This window comes from Chaetodon trifascialis, chromosome 19, assembly GCF_039877785.1.
Source record: "Chaetodon trifascialis isolate fChaTrf1 chromosome 19, fChaTrf1.hap1, whole genome shotgun sequence".
In the NCBI taxonomy this organism is placed as follows: domain Eukaryota; kingdom Metazoa; phylum Chordata; class Actinopteri; order Chaetodontiformes; family Chaetodontidae; genus Chaetodon; species Chaetodon trifascialis.
Window position 1 is genome coordinate 4,220,913 of NC_092074.1, and position 17,377 is coordinate 4,238,289.

The window sequence follows — 17,377 nt, forward strand, 5'->3', positions numbered from 1 at the left end:
GGAGCCATTATAGAAATTTAAGAAATGATAAAGATATATAGATGACAGAAACTGGTACCATAGCAGAAGTACAAAACAAAAGCACAAATTAAAAGAGACAGCTCTGTCCTATATGTCTCTTTAGCTGCTAAATGCTAAATATCTCTAACTCTATCAGTCTGTGCAGGCAGTGCACAGTTTTTTGTTTTTTGCTGGAAACAGCTGGCTGCTGAAGATGAGACTGAGAGTGGAATTGTGAGCACATCTCTACAAGCAACAAGCTTTCATACGTACATATTTATATCAAACATTCTTAAAGCAACTTGCTAGAATTGCTGTTTTTGGCAACTCGGTGCCCCTGCAGTGCAATTCACCTTTACACCACTGTCATAGCAAGCTGATTCACAGCAGCCCTGACCAGGACTTAACATTGCAAGATAGAGCATTGGCCTTGGTGGAAAAAATGACATACATCTGAAAATCCAGTAGATGGAAGTACAGTTCAATTGTGACAAAACATTGCCAATTATGATACTATGAAATACCATGACTCCACCTTCACAGGTACCAGTGATCCCACACATGTAGCTGCTCATAGTTCATGCAGAAAGCATGGTGATGAGGCTTCAGCTAGGCACAAGCATATTTTGACGTAATTCAAGTAGTTTTGGATATACTGTGTGTCCAGACATATATAGTGGTTGTGCTTCAGACTTGCGTGTCATAGAGAAGCAGCTGACTGCTGCTAACGTTAGCTGCTGTTAGCTACTTAGTTCAGCTAGCTGTGCTATTAGTTCACTCTCTCCATTAGTATGCTGCAGTGTGTCCTCGCTGCCTGAAATCTACCTCCTTATCCACCTCAGCTCCTCCTGACCACAGACAGTTAACAAGCCATTGTTTTACGGTGTTTTTTGGTCAATTTCTTACATTTTTCACCCTTATGAACAACAACTTTGGTCGATAAAAGCTCCTTGTGGTTTCTCACTTTGATCGACCTGTGGCATTTTGAGTGTGTGTTATGGTGCTCACGTCTGGCCCTCCAGAGTGACGTGTCGTCGTGTGCAAACAACCTATAAGACCACTAGCTGTACAGTTGTTAGCAACAAATGAAGCTCTGTAAATCACAATTATTTTGTCTCTAAAATATTATCCAGTTTCAACAAAGTAAGTGAATAAAGTTATGAAGCTGTGTTTTTGTACAGTAATCAGTAAGGCCTGAGATACACTCTCCTTCAGTGTCTGTTATTTTAACAGTAAATTCATCAAATTCAGTGCCCCATATTGCTATTTTCCAAGCTATTTTAGCTGTCAGAGTTTGCAGCACCCACATGAGCAGAGAAGGTTGGAAAGACGACAGACATACTGTATACTGAGAATACTAAGCTAGCATGTTCTAAGCTGAAGACTCAAAGTTGGTGGTGTGTGACGTAGTGTGTTACGGAGTTACAGGCTTCTCGCAGGACATCACACCTGCTCAGCCAGAGTTACGCTGTGCGTGCAAGAACAGGCGAGTGCAGAGTGGAAATGAAAGAGGCACCATTCTCCCTGTTACTACTCACTGTAGCATCAAGCACACTAACTGATTCAAGTCAAATAATTGCATAATATTGCTTTAACATTAAAATATTGATTACTGCAGCTTTAATTATCCCGGCAGCATTCACTTAACAGTTGGACACCCGTGTCCACAAACTTTTGTGTAGCAGCGTGGGGCTTGTTTGTGCCCCTTAGTCCCAGTGAACGGAAATAATCTTAATGTGTTCAAGTGCACAGTGAAATTTTAGACACTTCCAATTTTGTGTTTGTCCCTTTCCTGTTTCAACATGACAATGCCCCTGCACACAAAAACAGCTCTTATTCAAGCACACTCCTCCACAGCCTGTCTTACTCTGAGATTATCATTCCCAAAGACAACGCTCACACACAGACCACACAACCTTGCTAGCTATGGGGTACTGTCACTGACTTGTGTATATATTTTATATATTTTTACTCTTATATTTCTGACATGTAACATCTCTTAGCATAAATCCTGCTTCGTATCTGCATAATGTTACTGATTTCAGGGTGAGGGTTTGTTATCTCTCTTCTGTCTCTAGCTTTGAATCTCTGATGGCTGCAGGGTCTGACTCCTTAACAAAGCAGCAGCACTGCTGAATGGCAGCATCATCTGCCAGCTTAGTGCAGCCAGTGAACGTCCTGGTTCCGGTATTATCAGAACAGAGTTATATGTAAGCCCCTTACCTTGTGTTTTGTCAGCTTTGGACTCTGATGAGTTGGAACGGAGACAAGTATTTGAAAGTCAGTCACTGACTGATGCAGTGAATCTCTGCTTTCTGCTCCTCCACAAGTCCACAGTTCATGTCCTCGCAGAATGTGAAGTGCTCAGTATGCTGAACTTAAACTGCACTCAGGTTGATCAGCATTCAGTTTAAGCAGCATGTTTACAGTGATGACCTACAGCAAGACCTGTCTGACACTGACACTCACTGGTTTACAGTGAGTATTACATCTTTGGTGACAGCTCATTAACAAATACTTGAAAGACTATAAAAACATTTTGGTGTGTGGCTTGGCTCTTACTTGTCTTTTTTGAGGTTATTAATGTACATGAAATTATTATGGTGATGCATCAACATTTATATAGAGAACCAAAGTCTGTGACTCAAGTTGTTGTGAGTTTTATTTTTATTGACTTTTTTGTACAATAAACATTTGTCAGTAGAATTTATGTGGTGCTCTTCTGTTAGATTCCACAAGCAGTGGGTTGGTGGAAGAGGCTCCAATAATGAGAAACTCATAGCAGATGGTAAGTCTGAGCCAGCAGCTCATGTGTTTATTTTCAGATTTTGTTCCTGGTCAACTTACTGCCACACATAAATGTCTTTTCCTTCAAATCAAAAATATTTGATTGTATGAAGATAGATGACAGTAATCTAGCTGCAAAAATAAGAATTGTAAACTATTGTTTTTTGAAGTGTCAGGCACGTGTAATTAATAAAATCACTTCTTCGTCTACATTATGGTATGATATGACCTGTTCAAGCAGGGCCTCAGTGTGGAAGTTCAAACATTGAAGATTCTTTGTGTTTTCTGCTAAAAGGTTATTAAAACATTGAAGTCACCAAAAAAGAAATTACATACGTACTATATCACGTAATACCCACTTGCGATTACCTTGTAATGTAGTCCAAATATGTAGAAACTGTGATTTATAACCCTATTCCAATTCCATAATACCACATCAAGTGAAGATGTATAGTGATGTTGCTGAGTGTCATTATTTGGCTGGATGATGTTCGCATGTGAGGGACTGTCCTGCCAGATAGGAACAGCTGTAGGTTAGGAGTTGTGGGAAGCTGGCAGAGGGCAGCGGGGCTGTCAACACTGACCGACTGGCCCGCAGACATCAGACAGCAACTGGCACTTCAATTAGCAGAGGGCCCAGTCACCACCACTGGTTTCCCTCCACAGTCAAGCTGTGTCACTGCTCTGCTCAAACCTTCTGCAGCAGCCTTCTTCAAAGAGCACACGCTTTGTTGTGCGCTGTACTAGCAGACTTCATTTGTAGCACAGATCTTAATAAAGTTACTGGAGTTTGACTGATATGAGTTGTCCAAGGCGTATGCTGATAGTGGTTTTGCAATGGGGCAGCTGATAGTTGGTATTTTGTGCCACTGTTCACTCGTATTGTGTTTATAATGATGGACAATTTCCACCAAACTTAAAGTTTGCTCCATGTAAAACTGCTGAAAGAGCTTTTAAACTTTAATATCACAATAGCCTAAAACAAGCCACTGAAGCCTAAACATTACAGTAAATTTGTGCTGTAGGGGGGAATTGTATGTCTACATTACTACTAAATGAAGAATGGATTAGCAAAATAGGCATGACTACATTTATGTTTTAAGTAGCTGAAAACATGAAGAGCCTCTCAAGAGTAGGACATATTGCAGTGTAATCCTGTAACATATCGAATGTCAGAAACAAGATTTCATTCCTGAAAATGTGTTTTCAGCTGTGTGTTCTGTTTGTTGAGACTTGTCCTCAGTCTGGTTATTGTGAATGGGAGCAGCTCTTCGAAGTGTTGGAATGAAGTGCTGTTCTATGACGAGCCGGAAGATGGCGCGCCAACGTTAAGTAAAAAACAAGCAGCGCACTGCCGCTCACATGGCTGTTTATCACTTGAAGTGAGTCAACAGAAATGTAGGAGCCCATCTACCACCTATTACAAAACTATAGATTTTTCAGGAATGTAACTATTAAATATCACAGCTGATTTGCTGAGTAGCGTTTATGGTATAATGTATTTTATTGAGAGCTTCACCTGTTATATGTTTTTAATCTATTATGTGTTTAAGCTCAGGGAAAAAATCTTCTCCCTGTTAATTTTGCTTTGATATCGGTATAAAATTCTCCTGAACTTTGTCATAAGTTCACTAGACATCTTAATCGAAAAAATCTGTTTATACACATACACACATACCACTTCCATCACTGTCCCACCCACCTCCCCACCCATTTCTATCCTCTGATTGGACTCGGCTCCTGTCAGTCAATGGACCGGGCCCGTTAAGCTCTCTTCACTTGCTCTTAAAAAACTCTGGAATCTCACACGGTAACACATAGACGTTTTTTTCTACTCAAAATAAAAGCGGCAAAGTAGCCTTTTCAATAAAGTAAAAAAAAACTGGGTTTTAAATAACGACAGTTGTTTTATTTGTTGAAAATAAACACCACAAACTGTATAAATGTGCTAATTGCAGTCTATCCATATAAATAGAATAGCAGTAAAACTGGATGCAATTTCAACAAAATCACCCAACAATTCTGATGAATAACTTGCATGACTTCCACGCTCTCTGCCCTCAAAATATCACATCTCGAATCGAGGATAACCAAAAGCCCATATATCGCCAGCGCTGCTTCCTACACATCTCCTCTTGTTGGCGTACTTCGCTTTGTTGCTTCGTGGTGTTTGAATCCTTGTATCTGATTTGCAGATTTCCGTCAGCTCGTGAAGGCATCAGTAGTTTCATTGTGGCCCTGCAGAGCTAACGCCATCACACGCAGCGGCTACGACGAGCAGCACGGCGACATCAGGGCCACCACATCAGCGCAGCCTTCATTACTGTCCAATTATTTCTGTATAACGACAATGGAATACAGTGCTGCGGATTATTAGACGCGTTTGAACGGGTAAGACACATTGTTTTCCATTTTACTCATCATTCAGCTCGCTTGTTTCTATAAAGCCGAATGAATTACTTTGATTTTTCACGTATTACTATTATTGACATTTCTTGAACGTAAAGGTGCTTAGCCTGTTAGCTAGCTACACCTTTCTCCACCTTCCCTATGTAGAAAGATTGTCTGGGTGAGGCGTCGGCTTTTCTAAGTGCGATACTCTGTGTGTATTAATTGGAATATAAACACCAGCATACATGTAGCCTGAGTAAGTTGAATGAAGAAACAGCACCCGAAGCTCATTAGACAAGTAGGTTATCCACGGTCAATGGCACAGTAGAGGCAATACGCTGTTATTAGCACACAGGAGGCTTTTAGCCCTCAAAGCATCTTGACGCATTGGTTTTTGATCCTCTGCTCGGTTGTTTACCATGCCCCCACCTCCCCACTTTCTCTCATCATCATCCCAGCATCTCCTATTGATGCCTGGCGGAGTCAGATGAAGGACACGACCCCCCATGATTGACAGTGGCTCTGTGATCTGGGATGCATTTAGGCTCCTCTGCATGCAGTAGGGAGACCGTAGAGCTGGGTTAACTTTGAGGACCACTTTGCATTTCTCTACAGAAGGTGGAGGTGAAGGTGTGAGCTGCAGGTGAAGTGTGTTAGCATCGCTTTAATACATCTACCCATGCTGTGCTGATGCTTGGTTGTGACTTCTAGGGGATAGCATGATGTTTAACACGTGTATCCCTACTTCAATAAGTCTGATGTATTAGTATGTGAATACCTTCCTGTGATGCCGGCCTTCCTGCTGCTCAGTTAAGGGAAGTTTCTCCCTCCTTTCCTTTTTGCTGTCGAGGTTAATTACCCATGTCACCTCTGTCTCCTTTTTAAACAATGATGGGCATCCCTCCATCCATTCAGTCATCCCTTTTGACCCGGACTGAACTGCAACCATTTGTTCCACACACTGTCTTTGCAAAATGAGTTAGTGTAATTGATTATATGATCTGCCGCTGCCATTAGGTGCCCAGTAGCTTCTCTCTTACTTTATCTTTTCTCCCCTTAAGACATGTTTCTTAATGAAGCGGCCTCTATTTTCAAAATGTGGCTGACAGCAAGACGTGCCGCTTGTAATGAATGTATTTTTGGTGGCTCTCAAGGGAAAGCAGCACAAACTGGAAGTGATGCAATGTGATGTGGACTTGTAATTTCCCCTGCTTTCTTTTGCTGCAGAAGTCCTATTATCCCTATTTTCAGAAAGCCGGTTTTGAGCAATGGCAGCAGCTGGCAAACAGTTCGCTAAGTGTTAGATTTCTGCACCAAGAAGACAGAGCTGTTTATTTATCAACCATGTGATGTTATGGCCTGCTGAGTTCAGGTGCTGCAGGTGCAGTGTATGGAAGGCCAGTTTACTGGAAGGATTTGAGGAAGGATCTGTCCCCAGGCTGCTGGGAATATCTCTGTTGAGAGATAGTAGCCTTGGAAACCAAGCACAGGAACCAGTGTGCTTTATGAAACATCTTTTTTTGTTGGTGTTGTTGAAGCTGTACATACAAAGTGAAAGTGGATCTCATTCTCAAGGTGTGACGATGTGGATTGTAGGATCTAATCATGTGATGTCTGTTGGAAGTCAGCATTAAGCTTACCAAATTCTTAAAATTACAGCTATTAAATGAAAGTTTGTTTGTGTTAAATCTGGAATTCTTGCAGTGAAGTTCTGTGTTGCCGATGTACCCATCTGAGTCATGGCTTTTTGCAGAAAAACACTGCTCTTGTCAGGATAAATTATGAGTTACGGGCTGCTCCTTTTCATGCTTGGTGCTATAGAATAAGATGAGGCATGCACGGTGTCACTAATGAAAGTCCCTTTTTGTTAAGCCCACAGATTTAAACACCTTCTGATGCTCTTATACTGTGGTGAAACGCTGCCAAAGCACCGTGTTCCTAATCACAGTTTGCCCAGTCACTGACTGACAGACGGATACTTTGTGCTGGCAGCGGAGACCTGATCAGGCAGGTTATCACACAGAGGTGAGGAAGTGAGGACAGTAGAACACAGGAAGTCAAACGCAGCAGTTGATGTGTAAGCATGCACAAGTTGCTCTTGTCATTTTGAGAAATAGTCCCGAGACTAAACTTGAGAAACTGTAGTCTGGATTTAAGAAAAGACGTGCCATGGATTTGTGGTTTTTGTTTACATTACTGGATTACTTAGTTATTGCCAAAATAATCTGTGAGGGGGCCCTGGGTCCAAAATTAGCAGGGGGGGCCCCATTAGTGCACCAGTCCTCCCACCCTCCATGCAATGTGCAGTAGTACCTGGCCTCCAGTTTGCCATGTTGTGATTTGATTAAACACGAGCTGGTGTAGGAACATTCAACAGGTAAGCACAAACTGGAAAAATACAAACCTTGTAACTGGAGTTTGACACAGGGGCCCTCCTCCAGACAGGGCCTCAGGAGTGTGACACAGCAGGACCTCCTTTGTGACCGTGAACAGTGGTCAGCTGATATTGTGGTATAACGGTGCATATTCTAAAACACGTTTTCAGTTAAAAGAATGCAAACCAGTTGACACATACAGTAGTATGGTTGGAGCTTTCGGGGCCCCTGGGACCCCAGCCCAGCTCCCCTTATACCCGACTCAACTTTTCCCAATCTCTATGGAAGCACTATGGAATGATGAGTCATTATACTCGACTGTCAAAGTCCAGAACCCATGGATGCATGTTGACGTGCTTATTAAGACATACTCTGTTGGACATGTCCCGTTCACTGTTGTCTGCTTCATGCTGTTTGTCTCTGGTGGAGGAGGAGGAGGAGGAGGTCATGCTTTCAGTTGCATGTTTGTCTGTTTGTTTCTTAGCACAGTGGTTCACACCCTCTATGGCTTGTGAACTCTCAAAATTAGATGACGTCTACTTGTGACCACTTATTACAGATTATGGCCTTAGTATTAATGTTATATTGATTTTCTCCTCCCAGATGGTTTCATTTTGAAGCATTTCTTTAGTTGTATATTATAGCCATGATGTTAGAGTATTTTTTACACTGTTTCAGCCTTTCTTCTCATCTTGTGACTCTTTAGGGATTGGCGTCCCAAACCAAAGCTGGAGAACCACTGACTTAGCAGATATCTTTAAAAACTTGTGAACAGTCTGATGAAATTTGGTGGGACGGTGGAACTGTCGAACAAGTTATTTGTGTTTGGTGTGGGAGGGAGTGTATTTTACAAATGTTTTTCTCTTTCTCTTTACTCACTAGAATGAAAACAATGTGGCACGTGTCCGTTACTGTGCATCCAGATGTGATCATAACATAGCAGATATAGAAGACCGTGCAGTCTTCGTCCAGGCATTTTGCTTTGGAGGTGATTTCTTGTTTCAAGCTGGCCTTGCCATCGACCCACTTTAGACCACGTCTTGACTGGAGAACACCTGCTCTTGGAATTTGCTCAGACTCAGTCGGGTGACCTCCATTTATCCCTTCTGCGTAGCTTTGATTCATGGTTTTGGGGTGTACTGTGCTCCACATGTATGGTGTACTGTGCCACTGTATTGTGATTTATCTGTGTACCCATCAGAGAAGGGGACATAGAGCTATTGGGAAGTGCAGGGGTGCTCATGGCGGCTGCATCATCTCTAATGTCACTGTGGTCACTGTCACTGTGCTGCTCTGTGGCAGGAGCCATTTTGCACAGTTTTGGATGTGGTCCCTGTCTAGTAACCAGTGCAGAGAGCTGGCAGCACCCATGGTAAAGCTCTAATCCTCATCATTTTGCAACTTTATGTAACCTCTAATCTCTGTTACTTAAGACTTACACACTAACCCAGCAGTAAACAAGCAGTCAGGGAGCATTTCACTTTGTTTGGTGAGTTGACTTCAAAGAGACTCAGGCATAATGCTGCAATCAATGATTCAGTTCATTATCAGTTCATCTACTGATATTTTTTGAATGTATAGATAAGTATAAAATGTGAGACAATAGAATAAAAATATGACTTCAAATTCAGCACATGTTTAAGAAGCAGGATCCAGCAAATGCTCAGCATGTTTGCTTGATAAATGACTTGAATGATTAGTGCATTGTCATCTGTTGTTCATGACTTCATGATTAACCTTTGGGAACAGGATTTAAAACAAAATAGTCGAAGCTCAAAGGTCCATTTCTTAGATTTTCTGAGCTTTTAGTCGCAACTCTTTTCTTCTTGGGCAAACATCAGTGGTTGTCAGTTGATCTTCTTTTGATCAACTAATCAATTAACATTGAAACAATACAAAAAAAATAGAATGAGGATATTTCCTAGTTATCTATGAAACTGAAGTGCTGATCTATGGGTTTTACCCTGTTGGTTGGACAAAACAAGCAATTCGAGTATGGCCAGTTGGATACTGAGAATTACTGTTTGGCATTTTTCGATATATGGTTGCAAATAAACATCACTATGTACAGGCTAGAAGTATGAAAATAGATATGCAGTAGACTGTACTCTCAGAAAGAACAGCTAGACGACAATCATGCAATATTTATGTACAAGTTAAACTGTTGTACTTAAGAGTTTGAAGCTTTGTTCATAACATTAACATTTGAATTCTAAATAAATATTTGAATGCTGCCCACCTTTTCTTTGTTTTTGCATGTCTATTCATTCTGTTTAAACAGCTCAGTCTCATTCCTGGTTTGTAAGTTTCCAGCTTCTGTCACATCCCTCTGCAGTCACAGGCTCTAATACAGACACAAGGTACCCTTTAACATCTGAGACGACCAGGCTTCTGACTCCAGTGTAACCATCTGCAGTAATTCCAGAAACTGATCTTTTCTTAAATCTAAGTAGCTTTGGTCCATAAACTTAACTCCAAGCATTTCACAACTGGAACTGTTTCACAACCGTAACCACGTTTTGAGAAGGCTTTCAGGCTGGAACACACGAGATGTGGAGGAGCATGACAAAGACGTGGCATGAGAGCGTCTGCTTCAGTCCATATGTGTTGGCATTTAGTTTTTCCAAAACAACATTTTCACTGCGGTCAGAACACTGTTTGCTCTCTCCGCTTGCCAAAGACAGACATGCACCTGTATTAACAGGCCAGTCTAGCATCAATAAGCCTGAGGATATGATTATTATTTCATCATTTTTTATTAGCCTGCTGCCGACATGTGTTTATGTTGACAGCACTGCCAAGCTATATTCATTGAAGTTGATTTAATAAAAAGACTAGATCACATGAATCATTTTATTCAAATTGAGGATCTTGTTTGAGGATTTTTTTTTTTCGGGTGACGACATCATAAGATATAAAAACAGACGTTCAAAGCTTCATTTGAAAACCTCATTGTAGAAGCTTCGCATGTAAATAATGACATTTGGTACAATCGTAGTATTGTGCTCTACAAGTAATGCACGAGTGCGCTGCGAAGAATGTCAGAACTGTGTATACAGAGGTAAATTATCTGCGTCTCTTCATGATACAGCATAATATAAACAGCTCAGAATACACAGCTTTCTTAGACATTTTCTTATCCATTTTACAAAATACACACAGAGTTCCAGTTTGATTGTCAGTCTCTGAATGGAAAGCTCAAATCTGCTGCTTATTAAATCAAACCCAGCAGATTTGAGCGTTTTCACATGAATGATTAAATGTAGCCCCCACCCCAGCTCATTAGCTAAAGCTGAAGAAAAAAAGCTCCATCCTCCGCAGGAGAGTCCAGCTCGGGAGTGGATGTCATCACATGGAGCCTGTGGCGGGTCAGATGGCTCGGGCTCAGCGTCACACCAGAACCTCAGAGGTCCACAACAATGTTGTGCTTTGTGTCACGCTTCCAGTGGAGAGGGGTGAAATGTGTCTCTCTTCTCCCTCTCCCTGTGCTTGGTGGCTGAGTCGTGACGCACTCGCAGGCTGAAATGAAGTTATTGTTACGGATGAGTAAATGTTGAACTACGAATGAATGCAGGCTATGACAGAGCCTGTGGGGACGTACGCTGACATGTGAGAGCAGGACTACAGATCATATGATCACCTCTGAAACGCCCACAGTCCCTCCAGCATCACTATATCACAACTGCTAGTTTTCTTTCCACTCCGCTAACTCAGAACCCAAGTCGCTTTTTCCGCCATCTATCTGATTTATTACAAAATAGAAACATTGGTGAGCCACGCATACACCGTTGGGTCATTGTTACAGCGATATCAAGGGAGCAAATGATGTGTGAAAGTGATACACTTGCATGAAAGCTTGTCACGGTGGGGCCCATGGAGATGTCCGTCTTAGGGTGTTTCTTCAAAGGAATTCAATTAGCAGGAGTTGTTTGTCTTGCTTCAAGGAGCCGGAGTAACACAGATCCTATCACACTGATAGCATCACGCACAGCCTTCCACTTCCACCTGCCATGGCTCATCTTTGTGTTTGCTTATGTGTGTGTTGGCTCAAAATGTGCAAAGTCAGTCACTGGTCCTCAAGTGTGGCTTCATTTCCTCTGAAAAGAATCACAGTTGCTCATTTACATCTGGAGCGCAGGCGAGGCATGAGAGCACCGGCAAGCGTGGCTTTCTCTCATATCCTGCTCAACATTTTCCATTTTAATCTTCCTCATTTTTTTTCTTAATCTCTCCGATTCCATTTAGCTCTCAAGTCCATTTAGCCTTCATTCAGAAGTTCAATAGTGCAGTGGAGCGCCTTGGTCTATATTTAAAACCTTACCGCTGAGTAAATCGAGCAGAAATCCTTTAATTCTGCCAGCCACCACCCAAACCGAAAGTTTAGACCGCTGCTGAAGCGGTGGAATGGTTTCTTCCATATGCGGGTGTCTGAGCAGCTAGCCAGAGATTCAAGGCATGGTGTGGTCGTTAGACAAGCAGCTGGGAGAGCGGACTGACTCCACGCATTATGCTATCTACGACTCTGTGTCACGCAATGGATGTCCTGCTACAAACTTCACAAAGCAAGCTGATGAGATTTTAAAACACTGTTTTCCCATCTTGTAATTATCAGACATCATGTCATCAGCTAGTTATTATTTATGTGAGTCATTTAGCTGCTGAAAAACGTCTTCACAGTCTTTGTTTTGTTGATTCCATGTCTAGTCCAAAAAAAAAGCAGCAAATCCTCTGTGTGGAAGAGCTGGAATGTGTTTTTTGTTCGTGATGAATTGGTTAAACAAGTGATAATTTGAATTTGCTGATGAACATATTGATTATTTTGCTCGTCATTGGCACTCTTGACATTCACGGTGATGAATGTCAATCTCTGATCATTCTCTGATCATTCTCTGAGTCAATCAGCATTATTGTAGAGTGAGAGCTAGTTTCTACAGGTAGATTTTCATAGTGTATGGGAATGAACTGAAGACAATTGTGGCTTTGAAGATGAAGAAAAACACATTAAAACACAACAGCAAGCTTTGGAAAATGGCTGATGGTGATACAGAGTGTGCACTCTGTTTAGTAAATGGGGTAAAACATGTCTGACAATACAGGTGTGTAAGAAAAAAGAGCAGCCTACTGACAAAACCCAAGGCAGACACAAGCTTTGGTGTTTTGCTGTATATTCATGGAGTCTGACAACAGAAAAGCATCAGTGGGAAACATAAACATTTGCTGCGAGCTCCTGACTATACAGTGATGTTCATACAGGCAGATGTACCCCTCTGACAGAAGCTTGAATAGACCAGCATGCACTGCAGCCACAGCCTGCAGCTTTTCAGATGTGTTGCTGATGAAAAGTGAGTATGAAAAGCAAAGTCCCCTTCAGTTTTTTTCCATTTGCAGAATTGAGCAGAGCACATGACAGCATTTTGTGTCTCTCACTTTAGAGACACAACTGGTGTTTCTTTTCTTTCCCTACGTTGATGAAGAGAGTAGGTTTATTGTCAGCAGGCATTCTGGTTAACACTGTGAAATGTGTTGATATTAGATCCCATCCATTGTCTGAGGTTTGGCACCGATAACAACATTTCTTTGAGTTTAATCATGTTTTACTACAAAGCTTATTTTTCAGAGAATAAAAGTTCTCAAATATTGTCCAAACACAGGTGGCTGGATGAGAAATTTGCCTTTAAAATAGTCTAAATTCAGAGCCTTCTGATACTTTTGATACTACCACAAAAGTTAAGAGGTTTGAAGGCCAGCCTTTACTCTGATAAATGCAACAAATCTCTAACCTAATCACAAGAAAATACAATGGAAAGTGGGTGTGAAATACAGAAATCACCTTGTTTCATCACAAAATACCTTCTAGAGTGGATCGAACCAACACGAGCTAATTCTGTTTAACAGAAAATCAAGCCAGTCCAAATAGAAACAAAAAGCTTTGTAAAGTTGCATTTGAAGACAGTGATCAGGTCGTGGAACATCTTGGCGTTGATACGTGAGGCACGAGTAGTAATCATCTGGGCCTCCACCGGACGGACAGCACACCTCATTGCTTTATCATTTATTAATGATATGTGTACCATGGTGGCAGGAAGACTGATTGCAAGTGTTTGTTTTGGGAGGTGAAAACAGAAGTGCTTTCTGTATGAACTGTATGTTAATGGGCTGGAGATTTTACATACATAGTTAATTTGCGGTGAATTCTCCAGCTGTGTCTAATGCCATGTGTGAATTACAAAGGCAATATTATGTCCCAACAAAGCCTCCCTGTGCTGCGTGTGGATGATGCTGTTAGAAAATCTGCATTGCAAAGAAGTTATTATGTTTTATGGTCTCTATGAATTTCAATGTGGACTTACGCGGTTTGTGATTTTGGTTGACGCGCACAGATTTCCACCGAGCGCAGTGGAAGAGTGGCTGTTTATATGTAGAACTCCAGCTTCTGAGCGTTCATCTCATCTCACATATTAACTGTGTCAGACTCCCTGCCGAGAGGTTCCATCATGACCGCTTTCCACTGCAGTGTGCCGTCTCCTGAACTCTGCCGCCTGTCTGCCCTCTGTGTTACGCTCCGCTCACTGTTTGACTGTGCAGCATCATTTCTCTGCAGTGCTGATGCAGCTACGAGACGCTGACAGCGGAAATGAATGCTCGACCTGCCGGTGGCGTCACGCTGGCGCACCAGACCTCCTGGGCCTTGATCTTCTCATCTTTATCATTTCGCAGATTCCCCTGTGAAAAATGTCATGTATTAGAAATGAAGAATGCAAATCACTTGTAATGAGTTTTCATTTTAAAGTGACAAACCTGTGTGGATTTGCTTCGAGTGGCCTCCACTGCAGGTGAAAGTTCAATCTAATGAATCTAAAGCAGAATTACCTAATTACCACTGAGGACCCTCAGGGTTTTCCCTGCCTGTCTAACTCAAAGGCCGGCCGCCTTTGTATCATTGGCCACCACCAACAAAAACACAAAGGCTTTTCTTTCCATCTAAACTATTGTGCCTTTTATCAGCAACTGCATCGATGTGCTTATACCAAGTGCATGCAAGTTACCCATGGCACTCCAGTGTGGAAGAGCGGGGGAATGATACATTTACAGCTTCTGCAAGATCAAGATAAACAATGAAATTCTGATGTGCTCGACTTTTCGTCAGGATGTTGTGGGGCGTCCCAGACGCTGTATGAAAGCTCGTTTAGAAAGTCAAACTACGCAGGTACAGTATAGATGCCAGATGATCAGCCATGGTGCTGGTAATTTGTTGGCCCTGACTAAACCTTCTTTAAATCGTGTCATCTAATCACGGCATTATGTCCTCCTTAACATGTAAAAGTGTAGTAAAGCAATTTCTTTTGACTTGCCAATTAGTGTTGGTTGATATGACTTGTGCAGCATGATGATATCAATTTGTAAACCATCAGAGATTTTACCAGACTCTTTATACTGTGGTATCCATCCCCTTAAAGGCAGTGGTTCCCAAGTGGTTGTCAGCATATGACCTTTTAAATGAAGTCATGTGTAAAGAAAGAAAGACATCCTTTTATTAGTCACAATCCACACAACAGGCAGAGTTACAGGGGGGAGAAACTGTACATGCCATGCTTCTGTGAAATCCTCTTCTCTGCTTTTATCCCATCCTGGCAAGTCCTTCCTCCGTGGCAGACCAGGAGTGGTGGGCGACCAGGTGACAGCGGCGCCCGCTGTCGGTCAGGTGGTGATCTTCTTGCATGTTTTTAGTGGGGTTATTTTATGGAGGATACCCAGGGAGAAAATGCAACCTCCACACAGAAAGGCCCCTTTCCTCGAGCAGCAGGCACCAAAGGCATGGTGGAGGACGCGCCCCCGGCACCCACAGCAGGAATCGAACCCGGGACCTTCTAGCTGTGAGGCAACAGTGTTACCACCGTGCCACCAAATGAACTTGCTAGAAGTTCAACCAAAAAGTGAAATTCTCAGTTTGTTTCATTAAGAATGACTACATAGCCATTACCATAAAGAAGCAAAGAGTCTTAAAAGAAAACATACTTTGATTTGTGGAAAATGTTGTGTTGTCAAAAAGGGGCTATATATATATATACACACACACACACACACACACACATATATATATTCAATTCAATATACCTTTATTAGGGGAAATTCCAAATATATAAGCACTACAATGTAAAATGGCACAGTGATGGAAGATTTTCTCTGCATCACCCACTTCCTGCCAGTCATTCAGGGGTTCCCCCAACTTTGTGTTAGATCAGTTGTTAATTCTGTCCTCCTACGAACACACAGAAGCTTTGGAGTGTTTCTGAAGCGTTACTCTTGATCTGAAAAAACACCCTGATTTTAGCTTTCACCTGGTAAATCCCTCTCTCGTGTAGCATAGATGCAGAAAGCCAGTGCAGATGGAGTACAGGGGGCCTAATGTGTTGTGAGGATAATTGTCCATTTTAATCCACTCCTCAGCAGTGTCTGTCAGTCAGCTTCTCAGTGAGGGCTCGCAGCCCACTGGCAGTCCTGACCCGTCAATCAAATCACATCCACCAGGGCTCGTGGGAATGGGGATGAAACATTTTTGGATTTAATTAGTGCTCTTGCATGTCGTATCTTTACCATGAACTTCATGATGATGTTTCAGAAAAACACAGGCAGCTGAATATATTATCATTGCTCAACAACCCCACAGTCTGCAAGGTTGCTCTAAATCCATGTAAAGGCTGTAGCCTGCAGCTGTAAGCTTTGCAAATGCAGCTATTATTGAAATGGCAAAGTGCCCTACTTACCCTTTAGAGACTAGCCCTGAAATGAACCAGAAGTGGGTGGCTGACGGCGAGTTTTATGTTAAACTGCGCAAGACGTGAAGCGTCTGAGCGGCGCAGAGGGAGAGCAGTCGCCCACCACCAGAGACTTGGGTTCATTTCCCAGCAATGGCACCTCTGGCTTGGCCCGAGCCCCCAAAGACTGTGAGTGTCTGTGTTCACAGGTAAGCCAGGGAGGGAGCGTGCCTCTGCTGCTGAGATAGCGACTTCTGCACACATGTTCTGCAAAGCTTCCTGCTTGTTTCCTCGCCTCCTGCACTGTCAGGAAGTAACTCGAAGGAAGCAAGGACAGTTCAAATTAAGTGGAAAAATCACTTTCTGGCCATGGTTGTTGTTACTCCGTGTGAGTTTGAGCTTTAAGGGAGTGCTCGGAAATACTTGGAAATCTCTTGTGTTGGAAGTAACAAATACTTTTACTTAATAATGATTGTTTATACAAAAGGTTTATTGTTTAGTCCTCAAATTGCCAGAAATAATGAAAAATGCCAGAAGAGCCCAAATGCTGTACCTATATGTCAGATATATATGACAAAGAAGAAACACTTGGCACAATGGGAGCACTACATCGACATATAGCAGCTGGTGTGTTTGGAGATGACAGAATGTATGATGTGAGCACTGGTACAAACGGTATGATATAGCTTTCCCAGGCCATTGGAGGGGGAGGGGTTACACACATACAGTGTATGGAATTGGCTGTGCTGTAACACTGCTGCATGCAAATAGGAGAAAATGAAATAAAAAAATCAGCACAAAGGCTGATTTTTCTGCCTGAACTCTGGCTGCACAGTTCAGTACATGCAGTGCCACTGTCCTTCAGTCGCAGCTCAACACATTGAGAGCCGTGTCTTCTCTATGGATCGTGCTGTGTCTGGCCGGCTCAGTAGCCCACTCGTCTATCCCAGTAGCCGAGCAGCAGCAGCAGAATGACTGAGCCCGTTGTGCCTCGGCCGGTCATGTGACAGCTTTGTGTGGCTCAATGACTTTCCCCCGCAGCCTCAGTGCCATTATGTTTTATTGGAG

At 42.4% G+C, this 17,377-nt stretch overlaps 1 protein-coding gene across 3 annotated transcripts in view; it reads left to right on the forward strand.

Annotated features, from left to right (window-relative positions):
• Positions 1 to 5,007: 5,007 nt before the first annotated feature.
• The window catches only part of fynb (FYN proto-oncogene, Src family tyrosine kinase b), a 75,175-nt gene continuing 62,805 nt past the window's right edge, over positions 5,008 to 17,377 (forward strand). For 2 of the 3 annotated variants that reach the window (XM_070986849.1, XM_070986848.1), the window contains exon 1: positions 5,044 to 5,178. The gene's annotated coding sequence lies outside the window, so the exon portion shown is untranslated. Of the gene's footprint in view, positions 5,179 to 17,377 lie in introns of all 3 variants that reach the window. The other variant, XM_070986847.1, reaches the window with a different exon arrangement.